General features: G+C 40.5%; 1 long non-coding RNA gene across 2 annotated transcripts; it reads right to left on the bottom strand.

The window, feature by feature from the left end:
- Nucleotides 1-9,121: 9,121 nt before the first annotated feature.
- On the bottom strand, nucleotides 9,122-12,395 carry LOC124675362. 2 transcript variants are annotated; one of them, XR_006993258.1, is made up of 7 exons: nucleotides 12,241-12,395; nucleotides 11,799-11,964; nucleotides 11,525-11,702; nucleotides 10,618-10,929; nucleotides 10,007-10,100; nucleotides 9,702-9,871; nucleotides 9,122-9,601 (listed from the first exon to the last, which is right to left on the bottom strand). It is a non-coding gene; the product is annotated as an uncharacterized LOC124675362 (long non-coding RNA). The 2 variants fall into 2 exon arrangements; XR_006993257.1 differs by having other exon boundaries at nucleotides 11,799-12,395.
- Between the last annotated feature and the right edge of the window lie 12,095 nt (nucleotides 12,396-24,490).

Below are 24,490 nucleotides of genomic sequence, written 5' to 3'. Positions count from 1 at the left end.
GATGAATCTGAAACATTGGCTGCACACACATTGCAATCATGCTCCTCCGGGGATGGGCAGATGACAACGTCTCCCTTGTACCCTGGCTTCTAGCTTACAAGTGATAATGCCTCATGCTGCAACTTACCCTCACGGTCATCTAGTCCTCATTGTCCTTGCACAAGAACAACACAAGATGGTCGGCTATGGAGAAAATACATAACATCTTTGCCTGTGCATAATTGCAGCTGCATAGACAAAAATGACAACAATAGAATTGAAAAGCTCCAACCCTAGCTTACCTTCTGTCGGCATTCAAGTGCCACCCACATGATATATTCAAAACTTTAATCCACGCCACTATCTCGCAAGGTCAATTATGGCCTGCTGGATTGGTTCGTCATGGTATTTTAGGCTCACAAATCCTGTGACACCGAAGTTCTCAGCTTCAAACAACAATGGAGGAGAAAGAACTACAATAAAAATTTGATCGCTAAATGGTACTGAAGCAACTAGAAAGAAGGGCAATGTGATCGATTGTACTCCCATCGATCCACAATAAGGTGTCTTGATTTTCGTTCAAATTTGAACACTAATTATGGATTGGAGGGAGAAATAAGCAATGTGAGAAGTGAGCATCGAGTTTGAAAGGATGTGCTTGTAACACATACTAATACTGGCATATTATTAAACTTGAGAGGAAAAGTAGATTATCATGATATCTAGATCTTAATCTGCTTTAAAAAGCAATGTGATTCAGCATGGTGCATCAATGTTGCTCAGTGCATTGAGAAAAAAAGGATTAAAAACAGATGGAAACATCTGGTTCATATTAATCGGATTCTAGATAGTGTTAGTGGGATATAACCCGAACAACCTAGACTAGGGAGAACAATTTTAGCTTCTACTCATAGCAACCAAACATTCTAGCAGAAAGCACTTTCAACTTCTAGAAGACAACACATATGTGAGTTGTTCTCCGCATTGAATTACAAAGATCATGTAGATGAAGAGGAAAATATCATACTAGTTTTAAAGCTTTTAGGGGAAGAAAATGTAGAACGAATAAATTTAGGGGAATTTTAACCATACCAACATCAAACTTTTGGTATCAAGGTCAATGCCAATAATCTGAGAAGGACCGCATGTTTTTGCCCCCTCAGCAACCTAAAAATGAAAGTTCTAGTGCCAAAGCTCACTTTCCGGACTCAGGTACATAACTATTCACAATAGGTTTTACTTACTGCAAGTCCAACTCTGCTAAGGCCCAAAATATCAACAACAGAACCTGCTTCAACCTTGCAGTATTCCATATTGCTCAATGCCTACCCGATTGTAATTGCTCGAGTATATATAGAAAACGAGATAATAATTATTTTTAGGATGCCCACAAATATAAACAGGGAACTTCGCAATGTCATGACACCAAATTGAAAACTTAGGATTCTTGCTATGGAAAAGCTTTACTAGAACGTCTATGTCCGTAGAGGCCAAGGTATATAAAACATTGAGAATCACGGGGAGGTAGAGTATTTGAGAGATATGATGAAAGTTGATAATGATATTGTTGACAAGTTGCTTGAACTTCATGACAAAACTTGTTGCTCTGAATAACTTTGTAAACATTTTGAATTTCAATTGTGGGTTTAGTAAAGGAAGGAACATCATTGAAAATTCAAAATTGGATGCTTTGTTGAGGCACAAATTTCTTTCTCACAGATCACGAGTGAACAAAAAAAATCTTTGAACTATACAAGACAGCAAAGAAAGGAACATCATTGAAAATCCAAAATTGGATGCTTTGTTGAGGCACAAATTTCTTTCTCACAGATCACGAGTGAACAAAAAAATCTTTCTCACAAATTTCATGATTTTGCATATAAATTGTGCGAAAATGCACATGGTGGGCTTGGTTGGCCCCGGTGCGGACGAGTAAATGTGCCTTCGCATCGAGAAGGTGTCTTCTTGTTTTCCTACTTTTTCATGTTTTATCGCTTCTTCCTTTTCGAGACAAAAATGCTTCAAACGGGGAAAAAACAAATGTACACACATCATCCTTACACGTGAAAATACTGTGGAGTATTTCGTAAAGCAGATTGGCAAATCATAATTTGTTCTGAAAATATGACATTCCACTTGTCACGGCGAGAAGAAAAAACTGAAAACCCCAAGCAGCATCCCCGCGCGCGCGGTCAAACGAACGAATCATCGGACGACTCGGACGACACGTCGTCGTCGTCGAGGCCGGCGAATAGGTCCATGCGAGAGGTCGCCGTAGAAGCGGCCGACGAGCCGGACGAACACCGGGGCCTTGAGATCCTCCCAGCAGCCGAGGAGCTCCTCGACGTGAAAATACGTACTGTGGAGTATTCGTAAAGCAGATTGGCAAATCATAATTTGTTCTGAAAATATGACATTCCACTTGTCACGGCGAGAAGAAAAAAACTGGAAAACCAATCAGCTCAACCTGTTTCCCCGTCCAGCTCGCCAAGTTTCTCGCGAAGAACGCCGTGGACCTTGAGGAGATGCACGTCGCTGATGGGAGCCAGTTTTGGGGAGACCACGTGTACAACAATGTCTCGAGATGGAGAGCGGATTCATTCCGGAGGAAAAACCTAACGGATACGGGACGCCCAGGCATATCCACGATGGCCGCCGCCGACAGCCCTATCCGCCCTCCCCGACCATCTGCTCCAGCACATCCTGTCTTTCGCGCCGGCGAAGGAGGCCGCGGCCAGCACCGCCCTCTCTTGCCGATTCGCTAAAAATAAGCATGTTTGTTGTGTTCTTTTGCTGACTGACCGCTATCGAACCAAGACGTATCGATGGAACCGGAAGATAAAAGAAAATATAGAATTGGGAGCATGCATCGATAGATGGGAAAGGAAACATGGATAAAATCAATCAGCGCGTCCATATAAGATGCACTCAAAAAACATATCCTTAAACGTTGAGAAGAAGAAGAAAAGGCATGCATGGGGTTACTCGTTAGACGGATCGAGCTCGCTTGAGGCTGGACGGACCAACGGAGATATTAGCCCAGGACGACGAACAACTCATGCAGCCATCTTCACCATGTTCCCCCATTCTAGGACGGTGGTGATGCTGATGATTTAGTAAGGTGGCCTCCTCTCCTCTCCTCTCCTCTCCGAGCAAGAGTCAAAGTATAAGTCACACGCGACGCACGCGTAGGCTCTACCCCTTTTGGTACTTATAGAGGTTTTGGAATGATTCAAAATTCGAGAGACGAAAAGAGTAGGGCGGGAAGAAGCTAAAATTTTGGTGTTAGTACTATTCGCGCATGGGCTGAGGTCCGGAGTAAAGAAGATGATAGGACTCTCTGATCTCCGATCTGTTTGGTGTTTTCCGAGTTCATGGACGACTGCTATTTCATAATGCCACGGATCGGCCGGTGTATGGTCAAATTCCCGTAAATCGTGCATGTCACATTTAATTACTGTGTGATGGCATCCATGCATGGGATATTGGGATGGTAATTGATCTGAGTAATTGACCGACTGTTCAGTTTTTCTAGAGGATAGTTATGATGTAGCATGCTTGGATAGACCTATTTTTTAGGAGAAGGATCTGCGGGAGGAAAACACCACTATCTCTCCCTATAATTTCTCTGTTGCTAGATGCTAGCTACTCGTAATTCCGCAATCTACGTTCTTTAAGTTTCTTGTCACCAAAATGAAACATCTTTTTTCTTATTTTCAGGCATGAGCGTTATGTTGTATTCTTCTTACGTATTTTATTGTACACGTACGATCCTTTTCTCTCTTTGCTTTTCTTTTATGTGTTTCATTCGTTCTGTAGGTTGCGGATAATCAACTTGTATGAAAGATTTTCTTGCTGTTGAAGAGGTACTAGACCTTTCTTAACATTTCTGGATCAATATTTTGTTTTACAAACGATGGCATCACGGTCCTGTTTTACCCGATGAAACATTCCGGATAGATATAATTAAGCATTGTTCAGGCGCGCTATGTCTAAAAATTTGCAGACAAGTGCGCGCATGCTGATTCAATTCAGCAAGAAACAAGTGTTCCTTTCGTACCAAGAAACCATTGTTCCTTCGGTACTAAGAAACCATTCTCAAGTGGACTCCAAACTAGCTTAATTTGGCCAAATTATTTGTTAGTGTTGTTTACAAGCGCATCAAGAAAAACGAGTGAAAATTCAATAATTATCACTAAGAACAGAAGTAAAAGTTTGGCTAGATAATCAGCTAAGGTTTAATCAAATATTGAAAATTTCGACAAGAAGTTTGGTTGTTTTGCTGCCTCCGAATCACAAAGTAAACAATATATATACTTCACAAACTACCGAAGTGCAAACAGCACACCTCAGGTGAAATTCAACAATACCAGAGGTTGAACCAACCAGAAAACCCACGACACTAAACAACCAATACCAAGCTCAAAAGTTTCACACTCAGTCTTGGGACGGTTACATACAGCACATACATGATGAATCTGAAACATTGGCTGCACACACATTGCAATCATGCTCCTCCAGGGATGGGCAGATGACAACGTCTCCCTTGTACCCTGGCTTCTAGCTTACAAGTGATAATGCCTCATGCTGCAACTTACCCTCACGGTCATCTAGTCCTCATTGTCCTTGCACAAGAACAACACAAGATGGTCGGCTATGGAGAAAATACATAACATCTTTGCCTGTGCATAATTGCAGCTGCATAGACAAAAATGACAACAATAGAATTGAAAAGCTCCAACCCTAGCTTACCTTCTGTCAGCATTCAAGTGCCACCCACATGATATATTCAAAACTTTAATCCACGCCACTATCCGCAAGGTCAATTATGGCCTGCTGGATTGGTTCGTCATGGTATTTTAGGCTCACAAATCCTGTGACACCGAAGTTCTCAGCTTCAAACAACAATGGAGGAGAAAGAACTACAATAAAAATTTGATCGCTAAATGGTACTGAAGCAACTAGAAAGAAGGGCAATGTGATCGATTGTACTCCCATCGATCCACAATAAGGTGTCTTGATTTTCGTTCAAATTTGAACACTAATTATGGATTGGAGGGAGAAATAAGCAATGTGAGAAGTGAGCATCGAGTTTGAAAGGATGCGCTTGTAACACATACTAATACTGGCATATTATTAAACTTGAGAGGAAAAGTAGATTATCATGATATCTAGATCTTAATCTGCTTTAAAAAGCAATGTGATTCAGCATGGTGCATCAATGTTGCTCAGTGCATTGAGAAAAAAGGATTAAAAACAGATGGAAACATCTGGTTCATATTAATCGGATTCTAGATAGTGTTAGTGGGATATAACCCGAACAACCTAGACTAGGGAGAACAATTTTAGCTTCTACTCATAGCAACCAAACATTCTAGCAGAAAGCACTTTCAACTTCTAGAAGACAACACATATGTGAGTTGTTCTCCGCATTGAATTACAAAGATCATGTAGATGAAGAGGAAAATATCATACTAGTTTTAAAGCTTTTAGGGGAAGAAAATGTAGAACGAATAAATTTAGGGGAATTTTAACCATACCAACATCAAACTTTTGGTATCAAGGTCAATGCCAATAATCTGAGAAGGACCGCATGTTTTTGCCCCCTCAGCAACCTAAAAATGAAAGTTCTAGTGCCAAAGCTCACTTTCCGGACTCAGGTACATAACTATTCACAATAGGTTTTACTTACTGCAAGTCCAACTCTGCTAAGGCCCAAAATATCAACAACAGAACCTGCTTCAACCTTGCAGTATTCCATATTGCTCAATGCCTACCCGATTGTAATTGCTCAGGTATATATAGAAAACGAGATAATAATTATTTTTAGGATGCCCACAAATATAAACAGGGAACTTCGCAATGTCATGACACCAAATTGAAAACTTAGGATTCTTGCTATGGAAAAGCTTTACTAGAACGTCTATGTCCGTAGAGGCCAAGGTATATAAAACATTGAGAATCACGGGGAGGTAGAGTATTTGAGAGATATGATGAAAGTTGATAATGATATTGTTGACAAGTTGCTTGAACTTCATGACAAAACTTGTTGCTCTGAATAACTTTGTAAACATTTTGAATTTCAATTGTGGGTTTAGTAAAGGAAGGAACATCATTGAAAATTCAAAATTGGATGCTTTGTTGAGGCACAAATTTCTTTCTCACGATCACGAGTGAACAAAAAAAATCTTTGAACTATACAAGACAGCAAAGAAAGGAACATCATTGAAAATCCAAAATTGGATGCTTTGTTGAGGCACAAATTTCTTTCTCACGATCACAGTGAACAAAAAAATCTTTCTCACAAATTTCATGATTTTGCATATAAATTGTGCGAAAATGCACATGGTGGGCTTGGTTGGCCCTGGTGCAGACAGGTAAATGTGCCTTCGCATCGAGAAGGTGTCTTCTTGTTTTCCTACTTTTTCATGTTTTATCGCTTCTTCCTTTTCGAGACAAAAATGCTTCAAACGGGAAAAAACAAATGTACACACATCATCCTTACACGTGAAAATACTGTGGAGTATTTCGTAAAGCAGATTGGCAAATCATAATTTGTTCTGAAAATATGACATTCCACTTGTCACGGCGAGAAGAAAAAACTGAAAACCCCAAGCAGCATCCCCGCGCGCGCGCGGTCAAACAGACGAATCATCGGACGACTCGGACGACACGTCGTCGTCGTCGAGGCCGGCGAATAGGTCCATGCGAGAGGTCGCCGTAGAAGCGGCCGACGAGCCGGACGAACACCGGGGCCTTGAGATCCTCCCAGCAGCCGAGGAGCTCCTCGACGTGAAAATACGTAATGTGGAGTATTCGTAAAGCAGATTGGCAAATCATAATTTGTTCTGAAAATATGACATTCCACTTGTCACGGCGAGAAGAAAAAAACTGGAAAACCAATCAGCTCAAGCTGTTTCCCCGTCCAGCTCGCCAAGTTTCTCGCGAAGAACGCCGTGGACCTTGAGGAGATGCACGTCGCTGATGGGAGCCAGTTTTGGGGAGACCACGTGTACAACAATGTCTCGAGATGGAGAGCGGATTCATTCCGGAGGAAAAACCTAACGGATACGGGACGCCCAGGCATATCCACGATGGCCGCCGCCGACAGCCTATCCGCCCTCCCTGACCATCTGCTCCAGCACATCCTGTCTTTCGCGCCGGCGAAGGAGGCCGCGGCCAGCACCGCCCTCTCTTGCCGATTCGCTAAAAATAAGCATGTTTGTTGTGTTCTTTTGCTGACTGACTGCTACTGAACCAAGACGTACTGATGGAACCAGAAGATAAAAGAAAATATAGAATTGGGAGCATGCATCGATAGATGGGAAAGGAAACATGGATAAAATCAATCAGCGCGTCCATATAAGATGCACTCAAAAAACATATCCTTAAACGTTGAGAAGAAGAAGAAAAGGCATGCATGGGGTTACCTGTTAGACGGATCGAGCTCGCTTGAGGCTGGATGGACCAACGGAGATATTAGCCCAGGACGACGAACAACTCATGCAGCCATCTTCACCATGTTCCCCCATTCTAGGACGGTGGTGATGCTGATGATTTAGTAAGGTGGCCTCCTCTCCTCTCCTCTCCTCTCCGAGCAAGAGTCAAAGTCTAAGTCACACGCGACGCACGCATAGGCTCTACCCCTTTTGGTACTTATAGAGGTTTTGGAATGATTCAAAATTCGAGAGACGAAAAGAGTAGGGCGGGAAGAAGCTAAAATTTTGGTGTTAGTACTATTCGCGCATGGGCTGAGGTCTGGAGTAAAGAAGATGATAGGACTCTCCGATCTCTGATCTGTTTGGTGTTTTCCAGTTCATGGACGACTGCTATTTCATAATGCCACGGATCGGCCGGTGTATGGTCAAATTCCCGTAAATCGTGCATGTCACATTTAATTACTGTGTGATGGCATCCATGCATGGGATATTGGGATGGTAATTGATCTGAGTAATTGACCGACTGTTCAGTTTTTCTAGAGGATAGTTATGATGTAGCATGCTTGGATAGACCTATTTTTTAGGAGAATGATCTGCGGGAGGAAAACACCACTATCTCTCCCTATAATTTCTCTGTTGCTAGATGCTAGCTACTCGTAATTCCGCAATCTACGTTCTTTAAGTTTCTTGTCACCAAAATGAAACATCTTTTTTCTTATTTTCAGGCATGAGCGTTATGTTGTATTCTTCTTACGTATTTTATTGTACACGTACGATCCTTTTCTCTCTTTGCTTTTCTTTTATGTGTTTCATTCGTTCTGTAGGTTGCGGATAATCAACTTGTATGAAAGATTTTCTTGCTGTTGAAGAGGTACTAGACCTTTCTTAACATTTCTGGATCAATATTTTGTTTTACAAACGATGGCATCACGGTCCTGTTTTACCCGATGAAACATTCTGGATAGATATAATTAAGCATTGTTCAGGCGCGCTATGTCTAAAAATTTGCAGACAAGTGCGCGCATGCTGATTCAATTCAGCAAGAAACAAGTGTTCCTTTCGTACCAAGAAACCATTGTTCCTTCGGTACTAAGAAACCATTCTCAAGTGGACTCCAAACTAGCTTAATTTGGCCAAATTATTTGTTAGTGTTGTTTACAAGCGCATCAAGAAAAACGAGTGAAAATTCAATAATTATCACTAAGAACAGAAGTAAAAGTTTGGCTAGATAATCAGCTAAGGTTTAATCAAATATTGAAAATTTCGACAAGAAGTTTGGTTGTTTTGCTGCCTCCGAATCACAAAGTAAACAATATATATACTTCACAAACTACCGAAGTGCAAACAGCACACCTCAGGTGAAATTCAACAATACCGGAGGTTGAACCAACCAGAAAACCCACGACACTAAACAACCAATACCAAGCTCAAAAGTTTCACACTCAGTCTTGGGACGGTTACATACAGCACATACATGATGAATCTGAAACATTGGCTGCACACACATTGCAATCATGCTCCTCCAGGGATGGGCAGATGACAACGTCTCCCTTGTACCCTGGCTTCTAGCTTACAAGTGATAATGCCTCATGCTGCAACTTACCCTCACGGTCATCTAGTCCTCATTGTCCTTGCACAAGAACAACACAAGCTGGTCGGCTATGGAGAAAATACATAACATCTTTGCCTGTGCATAATTGCAGCTGCATAGACAGTACAAATAAATTCAAACACTACCATGCTTCATACGATCCCGTGACTGATGTGCTAACACTACTACATCAGCTAGATACAGCAAAGCTCTAGGTGCCATCCGGTGCTTAGCTATGACGAACAACACACAAACTAGCAGCTTGATATACTTGCAATTGCAAATAACCTCAAGTGCTAACCAACATATCTAAACTGTCCAAATCACAAAAGGCACCATATCGTCCCCAGGTTATCAAGCACATCGACTCATGTAAGAAAATCATGTCGGATCTAGGTCTCCTCCCTCCTGGCCAGCTACCAGCTCTAGTTTTCCCCTTGCTGCTGCTGTTGAATAAGGGCAGTATGCTCCACCTCGCTACCTCCTAGATGAGCGCCACGGCGACCTGCTTGCAGCTCCGTGTACCACTCCAGCGCCGTGTCCGTCTACCACCAGTCAAACAAGGTTATCGCCTCGCCCGTCCTTCACATATCTGCACAACATGTGACCAGGTCCACATCATCACCACGATTCAAATAGAGGTCACATAGCACATGGGAGCCACATGACTTAAGGGCGAACTAGTAGCTCACCGGACTCCAGAAAGCTTGTAGGCTGAGCGTCACGGCCACCACGCCTAGGAGGTTGTCGAAGCCAAGGGCCACCCAAGCCTACAGCCACATGAGGAGCGCGGGAGGCCTCGGCAAGCCCATGAACATCAGCACCGCCATCAACACACCACATTGCCAGTCCACAAGGGGGCCTATAAACATACATGTTTCAGCAAAAAAAAGTAAGAACAATGTCCACAACAAGATTTTCTTGAGTGAAACAGCTTTCCATCAAAATAAATACACTTCCAGTTCACATTTTGAAACAACAAAGCCAAGGACAGAACCTATTCATTGTCATCAGCAACAACATCTCTCTCCGTAGACCCTGAGTGCAAGGGTCTTCATCTCAGGCCGCACACAACGCTCCCAGTGGGTCACCTGCATGCAGCAGTTCATCATCGTTATTCACCAAAAAGAGGTGCTAGATGTTAGCAACCAGAATGCATATGAAAGCTGGACTAACCCAGGTAATGATTGTATCACATGTTGCATAGGGATATTCACTTTGGCTCATAGGAGCATTTGCTCCCATTGTGTGAATCAACATTTTGAGGTGTCAAAAAAATTTAAACTAAAATTTTTCATGTACATCTACACATTTTATGTTCGTACACAAGTTTTCAAAAAAAACTATAAAAATTTGTGGCTCCAGTAAAAAAGACAAATTTTGATGCTATAACACAACTACGTACAGGACATTTTTTTGTCTTTTTTGTACACGCTACATAAAATGTTGTTTCTCCATGAAAACTTGTGCACTAACATAGAATGTCACGATGTACAACAAAAAAATTAGGTCAGAATTTTTTAACATTTTTAAAATTGTTTTTTAATTATTTTGTATAATAGGAGCATTTGCTCCTATGAGCCAAAACGCCACCTCCATGTTGCATACCAGGATTCTCTTTTATTGTAGCGCGAACAGTGTCCCTTGTCTTCCAAGAGTCACCAGTAGCATGTGTCCCTCTTCATGCAGACAAAGGTAGCAAGACACTAGCCGCTCTGCCCATTCTTCAAACTGCAGGGGGAATCACATCAAGTATGACAAGATCAAGCGGATTACTGGCTCGGCCCTGTGCTTCTTGGGTCTTTCATGCCAGCCAGAAATTAAAAATACATCTTACTGACTCCCCCTTCCACCAACACCACAGCAATCCGCCGATCGCTCCAAGAACAAGGCTCGGCTGACGTCTCGGCCATCCGCCACCTGCATGCACGACAACATGCCAAGAAGCCAATCAAAATTTCTTTCTATGTGAACATGCATAGACTAGATTGTTCTTTCCATCATACCAAACATGCTAATGACAGCAACAAGAGGCTTTCTTTCTTTACAATATGAGTAACAATCCAAAGTCGACTACTACTATGAGTTGATAATTTTACATGTGGTCAGACCAACTGAACTTTCTTACGTAAGGAAACTGAATCTCAACAAGGCATGCTCAATACAAATTTTCATGAATAAGAAATATAGATAAACACATGGTCTTGGTCTGAAGAAACAACTACTGCAAACCCGCGGTGGGACCAAATTTAAGCACATGAGGTCACCTAATATGGAAGTGCAAATTTGGCTAACAAACTACGGGCAACATATTTTGAGCTTAATCAAAATTAAGCGAGAATTAAACCCAAAGAAACCAACAACATCCGCAACCTGATCTGCCAACAGATGGTATAGGAATAGTCGATGTAATTTGAGCAGCTACCTACATGATTTCTACAATAGGATATGGGTAAATAAAACCACAAATTATGAAAGGCCAAATGCAAGGCTTAGTGCATGGAAGTTACTTAACCTGATGTGCCTGCCAGCTACCGTAGTAGATACGGTCGGTGGTGACACCATACCAGGCCAGTTAGGTGCTCCATTGATACAAGTAGATCATAAATACAATATCACCAAAGCTCTGTTTGGGGTCTCCTTGATATTTTTTTGCACGATTCTAGTCGCCGTCAACATTTGAGCCAAGACACCTAGCCAAACAGTGAACGGAGGCATAGGTTAGCTTACCAAGCACTAAACATCAACGAAACAACTGAAGAAAAGTTAATCCACAAACTACTACTCACCTTACCTTGCAGAAGTGGACCATCTCCTCCAGCCTGAGATCTGTCTTGACACAAGCCATGTCATGATAAACTCTCTTTCTCCCTGGAGACAATCGATCTCAACACTTGTCTGTCCATCAGCAGCCTTGGAGAATACCTCTGATTTTGAGGTGGGAATGTTGTATTCCTGGGGATAATCTTTGTCATCACTCCACCCAATGTTTCCAAACCAATAGACAATGGAGTAACATCGAGAAGTACAACATCCTTCACATCTCAAGTCAAAACACCACCATGGTGTTTCAAGGGAACAGAAAAACTATATTAGGTGTTCTAGATGTTGATTAAGTTAATTGTGGTCTTGCATCTTGACTTATATGCTTTGGGAGCTAATTTTCATACAGCCAAATTGACCTCAACTATTTTATAAGTGCTGGAGGAAACATGTGCAAAATACTACTACCGTAAGTAATTAAGGTCTTGAGATTGTCCTCTTTCAAATGACAGAATACAACAGATTTGGGTTGAAAAATGTGACCGGTATGGCAGCCCCAAGAAACAACCTCGGGTTGACTGCAACATTGGGATCCTTGCCGGTAATCTATCTCACAAGTTAATCCCCCTGGCCACATCCCTCCCTGTGGCACCAAAATTCAGTCAATAGGTAAAGTATATGTACTACATGCCTTCAGGCTATTAGTTTAGTACAACCTATAGAGCTATCTGCACCACTCTTCAGTAGAATATAGTCTAGACCTTCATAAAATTCGAAAATTGTAACACGAGGACAAGAAACCAAGCTGCGGTCAAGACAGCTTCAACAAGGAAATAAGAAGAATCATATAGCCTGTTATTACAAACATCAAACAAGCCAGGTGGAGACAACATGGTTTTCATGCTATGTCTGTTGGCATCGGTTAAACAGAGAAAAAAAATACCCATGGTTTTTAAGGCAACGCCTTGGCACCTTAAGGAGGGAGGGCGCTTTCGCGCCTAGGCAGGCGCTTTGGACGCCTAGGCGCCTAAAGCGACCGTTTTTTCAAGGCAGAGGGGGAGCACCTTGACGCTTAGGCGACGCTTTTTAAACCATGGAAATACCACCAAAGTGGTAGAAGAACTAAGCAAAAAAAGACGCTCCAGTGAGTAAACCATGGACATCAAAAGCAACAGAACGCGGAAACCTAGAAAAAAACACGGCATACTATTTGCTTCAAGGAAACCAAACAATCTGCTTGAACAAATACTGATGCAAAGCCAAAAAAGAACAAACAAATTTCATGTTCATCACAAGGAGAGGGACATAATCCAATATATCGAAATTTCAATTGCTGTGATCATTCATACATTACCCAGCAAGCAGAAATACTTACATGCATGCCAATATGTATCTACTACTTAAAGAAGTTAAAGTAAGACGACAACAGTAGAAGTATCTCCAACTTAATTAATAGTGCAAACAAATTTTATAACACAACTCTTCTTATAAGATTGATAGCACAGTAGGAAAAATGAACAAAACATGGCCAGCAAAAGCAAACACTAGAAAATAAGTAGGTAGTGTTTCCTGGGCAAACACTTACATCGATAAGGACATAACTGAGTTAATTATCACAAGGCCACCTTGTGTTCAATCCCAAAAGAACAACCACTTCGATCTGGTAGTTCAGATCAGCTACAACAAGTGCACACCAGCAAACAGAAGCTCAACACTAAATAGGAATCTGGTTTAAGAAGAACACATGCTACATGTTTAGACCATAGTGAAATATGTTTCCTAAAACTTCATTATTCGTTAAAATGTAATAGCTCCATGGCAGTATTATTTTCGCAGGCTACATGCACGGGGATATGCAAGCATTCAATACAAAACGATAACAGTGGGCCTTGAGAAAGAAGTCTGACAAAAAGTGACTTTATCATGACATGTACCTGCAACTACAAGCATCTAAATGTGGACCGAAACAGGGGCGATTAATCCAATCTTGGGCATTTGTGTGTGTACATATCTACGCAAGTATGCATCATCGTCTTGGTTGGTGAGGACGAGGAAGAACTTACCGCACCTGGCGCGAGGCTGGAGTTGTCCTCACCAACATTGCAGAGACCCTGGAGTGGTGTTTGGCATCAGGTTGGAGCTGCATCTCCAGGCGGACGGCTTTGCCTTCAAGGCGGATGAACCAGAGGCTCAAGCATGAATTCCAAATGCGTAGATTCAACATCCATACTGTTCAGACTACTAGACCCTCATTTTTCAGAGGAAAATACCTTGCGGCATAGAACCTGAACACTACATAATTGACAAGTTAGGTGCATGCAATGACTACTAGAAGAACATTGTTTGAATGCTTGCATGATCATGTCGTCACTTACACTTTCGATCATCCGTCAGCAAAATCACGAGAAAGGGCTGCCTTCTGATATATGACTGCCATCTTCCCATCGAGTTTGACGCTTTCGTCTCTTACAGGTGGTCACTGCCTAACAAGTAAGACATATATCATAACTAATAAAAAATCATCATACACATATCATATCTCGATAACAAGAACTCAAATACAAGAAATGTAAATAGAAATGAGTCGGTGAGTTCAAATGAAAAGTATGTCTTGGACATATACATTGGCATATCCAAAAACACCTTCGGAGATTGGCAATATGAATAACAATGGTAGTGACAAGTCCTAAGTCTTTCTACGTTTTATGCAAGTGGATAAACACACGTGTACTCTTCATGCATTAATTCATTCATATGATCATATTCCAGCAAGGCAAAACAATTGAACAGAACATGCATGGCAATATGTATCTACACTTGAACCAAAACATGAATAATCTCATATTTACAAAACATAGTAGTACTTTGTTTCCTTAGAATATATAATTCCAAGTGTAGCAAATAAATTGTATTTGACCAAGTGGTTTCAACCAAATATGCAAATGCTCTCTACCAGAGGGTAGAAGTCAAATTGATCTTCACATGCTGTGGGATGTAGAATAGAAACATAATACACAAATCTACTCCAAGCAATGCATGCCTAGCTCTATCCAGCCCACTAAAAGAATTAGTCAACATAAATACAATTAACACGACATGTCCTAATTAAATATAAACCTACATGGCCTGACTAATAGAAGCAACCCAAGGATCTCACAGTAGGAGGGTGTAGCCGATACCATTAAGAAGACAAAATAAGAAGAAATATTACTTCTTAGATGGACAGACAAAGGATCGACATCAGTACAACCAAATAATAAGTAAAAGGTCCAAAAGTAGTAACTCGTATCAGCATATATAAGATGGACAGACACAAGATCAAAAATTTAGTATCTCTATATTTCGGAGGATTTAACTAGATGTAACTACCATTTAGGCCATACCACGCCAACAAAAAATTCAGAGGAAGCAAATATCACCAAGCAACCAGATTTAACAAAAATATCAAGAGGAAATAGTATGCGGATAAACACAGGGACAAACCACATAAACAACCATACCATTTCAGGATGTACTTGTAGGATAAAGTTTTCTCCATTCTCATGAGCTACTATTTTGCTCACGTACTGCACTGGTGTGGTCCATGTCTAGCTCGAATGTGTACTGATGTTCATGCGTAGGACACTCATTCTCAATCAAAATTATTTAAGAAATAAGTGTAGATGCTATGCTAAGCTAATTAATCAATGGAAATTTAATTACCAAGAAAGTTGGATATTTCAGCATGAACTCTCTTCTTTCTTGAGCAATCAGATCACAAATCAATCAATGGAGAATATAAGTGCATAAAGCACACGATTCAAGTGACATCTAAAGAAAAAACCCAACTCCAAGTGCATAAGTCAAACAAAAGCGGAACGAAATCTAGCATGAGACATTTTACATATATGCAAGCATTGGAATACACACCAAGACAGATAATATGAGATTGACACCTCTATCTACGTTCTGCTTGCTGACATCAAGCACCGATACATCAATACTTGTGAAATTTTACCTGGAAAATATTATAGGCTCCAGAAATTCTCTATCTTAGAAATCAGATGTTAAGGCTGATCTTTTAAATTATGACAGAAATTGAAGGAAAAGCACAGATTGACACCTTTTGATTAATCATACTAATCGCATGTGTATGTTCAAGAACATTACTACCTCGAGTCTGATTTAATTGATGCAGGCCCTACCATTTATACGCTAGCCATGCCTTGCCATTTCAGACTGGAGGGAGCACATGACATGTTTGCTTATAATTCAAGACTAGAAAAGAGCCTCTGTTATTTTGTTTACGGAACATGGTGTTAGCAACATGACATTTTGATTCTTCCGCTGGAACTGGAACTCTATGGAAAGGCAACATGATGATCCACTCATCAGTCTTGAATGGATAATGCTTAAAAGTAAGCAACACAATGGTATAAAGTTATTGCTCTAGCCATTCAAAACTACTTCAGAAACAAATAGTATGCGTAACATTTAAATATTTCAAAACACACACTGATAAGTGATGTATTAAAACTCTTGATAAATGGCAACAGAAGACTAAATTCACCAGAACAGCAATATGCCAAATCAGTATACAAGAAACTAGCATTTGTGCCTGCACATCTTTTCAATAACACGCTGAGCAGGGAGTTAAAAGGCACAACATTCAGTTTAAGAGATTACCCAAAATCAGTATACAAGCTACACACGCTACCAATCTGAGGCCAACTGGCAGGTGCACTGTAACGAAACAATGCACACATAACATGATACAGATTTTTTAGATTCACTCATGCATACACATTTGAAGTGGTCTTACTCTAAATCCCCTTGTCAGCCGAACATGCGCTCTAATCAAATCCCTGCAGCAGTAGACGAGATTTCGATCACTTTGAACACCTGAAGCACCTGTAGTCCGTGTCAAATTCGTGAACCAACGATAGGAAAAACAGGACAAAGCCACAGGCCAGAGGTAGGGGCATGGTGTACCTGGGTTTCGACGCCGAGCACGCCGAGGAACAATCAAAGAAATAACTCACACTTGTGTACATAAATCCCATCCAACATAACTCTAACCTTCTCTACCAAATCAGTGTCGAAGGAATATCAACCTTTCTGCCATTGTCTCCCCTGACAAGGTGCATCTGAAAAGACATAAAGTTATATTTCATTTATTTCACATACGGAATTTCAGGAAATGATAAATCAAACTGGACAAGATAAAGTCTAAATCTAAAAGGAAGACAAATCTAGTTCCCAGAATGTTGAGCCAGCTTGTGATAATATAAACCCCATACAGCTCTCAAGTTTATGACGAGACTAAGCAAATGACACTGACACGAGCAAAACTGCATATGATGTATTACTCATTATCCGGTACACATTATTTCAATATGATGTCATGATAGTTGAAAAGGAAATGACAAATGGGACAAACATCATGATTAAAATATGTTCTTGAATTTTCAAATTATATAGCTAGCCTACTGGAACTAGCAAGCAATGTTACTACTTGCACACAAAAAAGGTAAAGTAAAAAAACTTTAAACAGGAAGGTAACCTTATAACAGGCCTCCTGAGCTCATGTGGATCAACAAATGCCCTCATACAGATCCCATGCCTTTTCCCATGTCAATGTCTGCATAAAGCGGGACACTCGGAATTAAGAACGCATATAAACAGTTGAGAACTTAAAGCTTCTCTACTATTTCATAAACAGACAGATGGTTCAGAAGATGAAAAGGGTTTGTGAGGTCAATTTCTGATACTACACATCAAAACCTGTAACATTCTAGATGAGCAAGTGAAGTCAATTTCTAAAATGCAATGAGTATAAAAGAAAATCCTGGTACTACACATCAATTAGGAATATATAGTGGTACAACCAGTTGAGGATCAGGATTATCTAGCATAGAAAATTAACCAATGATCCTGAATAAGGTTGAGAAACTCCAGGTTATTTTTCTCATTACATGAAAATATTCAGCTATGCATCCCCACTGGTATCAGATTAGATATGACATTGCAGCACAACACCGACACAAAGAAAACATGGATATCTACTTAATACCCAAATCACCACGTATTTACCAAATGAGGACCAAAATAGGATAAATCATTATGCCAATATTTCATATTTAATATACTAGAAAAATAAAACCCAATGGGAAAGAGCATGTTATTCATATTATGTTACGAGATAACTGTATTGTTAACAATCGCCCAAAAAATGCACCATTCTACATTTCTTGTGTTCAACACAACACATCATGGCAAATTGTAGTAGACGGTTGTGTTCTTACCATGGCTTGAGCGAGACAATGCCTGATTCGCCCTACCTCTCCCAGGTGAGTTGCAATCAAGACACAACCTCGAAGCAGCGCATATCTCCTGCCGGTCTGGAAGATGACCCATCCTTGCTCCGGAGGGCAGAACGGACTCAGAAGCCGAGCTCCCTGCACATGGAAGTTCAGCAATTGAAGGAATCTGTAATGACCATAATATATTCCTACATGATGAGCAGGAGTCACAAATAGTGCAGCAAGATAAGTTATGTAGCTTTCCATAATCTACAGTGAGACAATTAAGGATCTAAATTCAATAAACCAGCAGTTAAAGCAAACGATAAGGTAGTCGTTTGTTTGCTGTTTCAAAGATAACAGTCAAGTGGTTGAATCAGAGACTTATGAGATTTCACTCTGAGATGTGAACACCCACTAGACCGTGCCAAAATTTAACTAGGATTGTTCACAGATCAGATAAGTTGCAGAGCACGAAACACCAGTGAGAGGGAGAAAATAAAATCACTGAACTAGGAACTGCAGATTAAACCATAATGACACTAATTAGAGGGAGATGATAACTTTACCATCAGATAATAAAATATTGGGAAATCCATAAACTTTTATTTATACTTCCTGTGATTCCCCTTCTGTCAAACTTCTTTTGGAAATATAAAGATGTTGTACAAGTGACAACATCTCAAAGCATTTGGTGCATGTTCTTTTAGGACGGTGAGCCAGGCAGAAATTTATTTCATCGGCTAAACATTAACTACAAAGAAGACATCATTTTGATTATTTCTTGTTCTGGACTACCCAAAAAGAATTCAATATATGATAAAAGACTATTAGCCCTAGATAATGATGGAAACAAAAGCACACCGTAGGGGTTTCCCTTACGGTAAAGTTTTCAAAAAAATTGATGTAAACAGAAGTGATAATAATATACAGGAATTTTACCGGAATATAAAAAATTCTAGTTGCACAAGATTATGCGCATATGCCAACCAGAGACCATAGATTGAAAAGCTGAAGTTCAATAGGAATTAAAATTAACTTCGACTGCTACGGAACTACATGGATGAAGTACTTGATCTTTTCTTCACCGGGAAAGTCACAACACACAAAGACAAGAAATTAGGTCAAGGTTTGAATGTTGACAAGAAAAGGAGTTCCTAGTAACTCGGGGTCATTCATACGCAACACAAGGCAACACTAAACGAGGAAACACAATAATATTCAGCCAACAACAAATCTAAGGAAATATTGACACCTCCAAACTAAAAAAAACTATGCTCTAGGTTACAGAAAGGAAACAATTCAAGAAAGAATTGGTATGTATGTAAACCTATCAACAAGTTACGCTAGATAGAACCTACAACAAATCATTCCAATCATTGCAAAAGATGAGCGTCAGATTTAGTAACAAAGTTTCAAGTTCTAATTACAACCATGCAAAGTCAGGCAAATCTAACACAAATGAACTATACACAATCGACTAGCTAAGCCGGACAAAATCAAGAATTGAATTTTTCAGAAGGCATGTGTAACATCCCTGTTTGTAATAAAGACATTTTGTACTCTTGAGCATTATTTAAAATTCACTAAGAAATGGCTGCGTTAAAATCCCTAAAAAAATACTCAATAAGCCTCCAAACAGAGATAATATTTTCTAGACAAGAGAGGTGAATGATAAAAATATTAAATTTACTTATTCAAATTATCAACCCTGCCCTTTTTGCCACGCTTATATCGAAACGGGTACATATCTTGACTTAGTTTGGTCGAATCAAAGAGGCAACATGTAGTATAACTAGCTAGTTTTAGTTCACACATAAACTAACAAGAGATAAATATCTAGCAACATCTAAATATCCAGGAAACCGCATTAGACTTCACAAGACATGACCAACTAGTGTTAATATTCCCCATCACACCACATAGCAAACTACAGAACACCTTATACATGGAGTCACCGCCACCCCAGGAACCAAGAACATCCGCGACGGTTGCAACCTAGAGTTGGAGGGCATTTACTGGAGAGAGTTGAGGATTTTCCAGCATGCCTAGATCCAGGGAGGAGAAGACCAGGAAGTTGCCGGAGCCGTCGCCGGAGTCTGCGACTGGCCGCCAGAATCAATCAGCGAGGCCACATTGGGAGACTACGAGGCCAACCCATCCAGAACCTGATCTAGGCACCCACTCGTGCAGGTATAGCTGGTAGTGACCACGCCATGCTTAGAACCTTTCTTTTATGGAAGATTTCTGTTGCTTATCTGCTGCTGTACCACTTCACTTTTGGTTAAGGAACTAATAGATTCATTATTCATTATTGCTTGTGTGTGCAAGCCTAGAAGCACATGTACTGCTGTTTGTAAGCACACATATGCAGAAATTTAAGTGGTTTGGTTAGAGATAGCAGGGTTCAGTTTTAGGTATATTTAGGCAACCAAATTATCTTAGCCTACAAATAGGTGTCAGGTTCGGTTTTGGTTTTGCAGAAATTAGCTGCATACCCTTTCCCTGTGAGCACTTGCCGATGTCAATACCATCTGCTAGTACCATATCTTTACATGATGTTTAAAACAAGTTTAGAACTGAATACCAGTCTCTAAAAATGCAGTAGTACATACTCGGAATCTTAGAACAGCTGTAAAGTGCTCTGTAATGGTCATCTTGGCCAGTTAAGTTTCAGTCATCGTTACCCCTGCTTTCCGAATTTTTAGGAAATATGCAACCTTATAAAATTCGTAATTAATTCATTTTGAATCAGAAAAATGTACAAACACGAAAATTTTAAGAAAAAGGAGATCTATATCACGGCACAATCTCAAAACAAATGCATTTCAGATAAAATGCACATAGCAAATATGCCAATATCTTTTTGTATAGCTGCATGGAAAATGCATTTCTCAAGATATCTTTAGAACGGCACAATCTCAAAACAAATGCATTTCAGATTTAACAAGGACAAACATCTGATAATCCCGTCAAAACTGTCATGTGACAGAAGAGAACGGTGAGTAAAAGCCACCACAATTGTGCAGCTAATGTAAAAACTGAAAGAGCAAAATTGACTTGGGCAGCAACCTTCTACTAACGAATGAAATGTTAGCACTTAACCGACAGTTAGACATTAGATTAGGATAGGCAAAAAACATTACCATATATCATGCATCAAATCATAAAATGTGCCAATGTGGACAGAGGCATGAACATATAATCTCCCTGTGAGAGGAGAGGTGCCGGCAACAGCTTTATCTCAGTGGATGTGGCCGTTGCTGTACATGTGCAAAGTGCATCAGGTTGAGGAAGATGACCTAGAACACAATAAGTGCAGCATTATTGTCCTGCTAGTCAAATACAAGGAACATAATAACAACATATATATGCACATATAGAGGTGCAAAAATGGGAGGAATCACCTGAGGCACATCCAAAACTCCAAATCTTGAAATTCTCCAAAATCTGGAGGAACGCAAAGGGGTAACAAATAAAAGGAATCATTAAAGTTCTGAAATCCAACAGAAAAAAGCAAGAATTGACCAAGGGGATATATTGGGCCTCACCTCTGGACGTTATTGGAGCCATTGACGAGTGAAGAAAATTAGCCAGCAAACTTCCTTGCAAGGTAAGGGAAGGACTTCTCAAAGTTGTAGTTTCTCTTGGCAGAGACTTCGTAGCACTGCAGGTTCTCCGTATTGTGGAATGTGACTTGTTTGCTCTCACACACCCTGCATGAGAATAACTAGACATCAGAACTCTGAAGCATAATCTATAGGGGCAAATGAGAAACATTCTTCACTGCACACGTTCAATTTTAATCTCCATGCTAAGTAAATGAATTATATCAATAAAAGTAAATATGCTACGATTTACTTCAAAAGTAGTCAACTTTATGTAAAATGTAATGAGCATTCAATATACAAAAATAATTAGTGGCAATATATATACTGTGAAAATGTCTATCAAGTGATTTTGTTGAACTCGAATGTTAAAATATGTATGCAACGTAGGCTCTTGTACATCAATATTATGATGGATATAAAAATCTTTCCGACGGTTTATATTAGAACCAAATATGAGTGCTCCAATAAATTTGCACCCATGATATATCTACATATATAGTGCAGAAGATTATTTTTTTCAGGTAAACATAGACATGAATTTGAAGAAAGTGAGGAGTGTATAGCAAATATGAATCAGACTCGAAATCATTTGAAAAATGATTGCAGCTGAAAAAATCCATAGAAGCTTGTCCACACAAAAGTTTGACATCAATCCAGGGTATGTAGCTGTGTCTGCTCTTTACATCTTGTATTCAGCTTTGACTCATACTGAATAAGAACCGATAATGCAATAGGATACAGTTCAGAAACTAATAGGGCAGTACAACTTGCTGCCAGAGGCAGAGCTGAGAGCTCGCTGCCTCGGCGAACCAACACAAGCCGGCAACTCCTCAACCGCGAGCAGCACGACACAATGCCGCCATCCGCCGATCTCGGCAGCTCGCCTTAACTCTCAACTAGTAGCACATAAACAAGAACTAACCAATCGTATTTACTTAATCGTGATGTAACCTTATCCTCATAACATGTGTGACTTCTCCAATTAAGAAGATGGATTCTAGCCTACTACTACTACAGCAGACACACATCCTAGTCCTAGTCCCAGTAGCAGCATCTAGCTGCTACATCAGATTGCAAATCAGTATGCATAAGCTGGCACAACATCAACGCCAGAAAGTACTCCGTACCTGACAAGCCCCTAAAGGGCCTCCGCCCTGGAGCGAACGACCGAACCATCATGCCTCTCAACCAGCATCCTGGTCAGGCCCTCCTTCCTGGCCGACGTAGATGTGCAACAGCCCGCATCTCTTCGTGCTGTCGCGACACGGGTACTGCTCGGTGCAGACAAAGGACGCCATTTTCCTCTTCACCTCCCCTTTCGAGCCGGTGAGGTGTCGAGGAGGCACGGCCACCCGGCAGGGAGGTGGTGGAGGGTGCCAGGTGCGCAGCGGGGTGGACAGCACCAGCCTGCCGTCGTCATTGGACGTTATTGTAGCTATTGAGGAGTGAAGAAAATTACCCAGCCAACTTCCTTGCAAGGTAAAGGAAGGGCTTCTCAAAGTTGTAGTTGCTCTTGGCAGAGATTTCGTAGCACTGCAGGTTCTCCGTCTTGTGTAATGACTTGTTTGCCTTTAACCTACGTCTTTTTGACATCAACCTTGTTACCACCGAGAACAATGGGGATGCTCTGACACCCTGCATGAGAATAACTAGACATCAGAAATCTAAATCATAATCTGAACATTTATTAAAGATTGCAACAGAAGCAGACCTACACAAGTCTGTGCGCCAAGTAGGAACATTCTTGTAAGTCAACCTACCATGGATATTGCAAAAGTAATTTAAAAGAATATCGACTTAACCAAGAGATCTGCCTATTGCGACTAACACTTACATACTGTGAAAATATCGATCAAGTGATATTGTTGAACTCGAATGTTAAAATATGTATGCAACATAGACTCTTGTACATCAATATTATGATGGATATAAAATTCTTTCCGACGGTTTATATTAGAACCAAATATGAATGCTCCAATAAATCTGCACCCATGATATATCTACATATATAGTGCAGAAGATTTTTTTTTTCATGTAAACATAGACACGATTTCGAACAAAGTGAGGAGTGTCTAGCACATATGAATATGACTCGAATTAATTTGCAAAATGATTGCAGCTGAAAAAATCCATAGAAGCATGTCCACACAAAATTTTGACAACAAATTGGTGCCCCTGTACTTACTACTTAGGCGATCCAGGGTATGTAGCTGTGTCTGCTGTTTACATCTGAAAACATGTTGGTACCATCTAAACAGTAGTATTCAGCTTTGACTGAAACTGAATAAGAACTGACAGTGGAAATAGACATAGTTCAGAAACTAATATGGCAGTACAACTTGCAGCCATGAGAGCTCGCTGCCTGGGCGGACCAACGCAAGCCGGCAACACCTCAACCGCGAGCAGCGCGACACCATGCCGTTGTCCGCCGATCCCGACAGCTCGCCTTAACTCTTGTCTAGTAGCACATATAAACAAGAACCAACCAATAATCTTATTTACTATCCATTGTCCAGATGTAACCTTAATCATCAGAGTGTAATAACTGAACACCACATGTGTCCATAAGGGATGTACTAATGCAGCTAAGATAAACTTGCGTAGTACTAGCTAGCACATGATATATCCTAATAATTAACACGCAAGACTTGTCCAATGAAGGAAATGGATTCTCCAATTAAGGAGATGGACTCTTGCCTGATGGGCGAACCACTATGCTTGTTGAAATCGGTGCAGCATCATCTCCGGAAAAGAGTCCGTACCTCAGAGCTGCAAGCCCTTGAAGGGCCTCTGCACAGGCCCCCCTTCTTGTTCGAGGTAGAGGTG

Source organism: Lolium rigidum, chromosome 7 (genome assembly GCF_022539505.1).
Source record: "Lolium rigidum isolate FL_2022 chromosome 7, APGP_CSIRO_Lrig_0.1, whole genome shotgun sequence".
Taxonomy (NCBI): domain Eukaryota; kingdom Viridiplantae; phylum Streptophyta; class Magnoliopsida; order Poales; family Poaceae; genus Lolium; species Lolium rigidum.
This window is presented reverse-complemented; position numbering and strand designations above follow the sequence as displayed.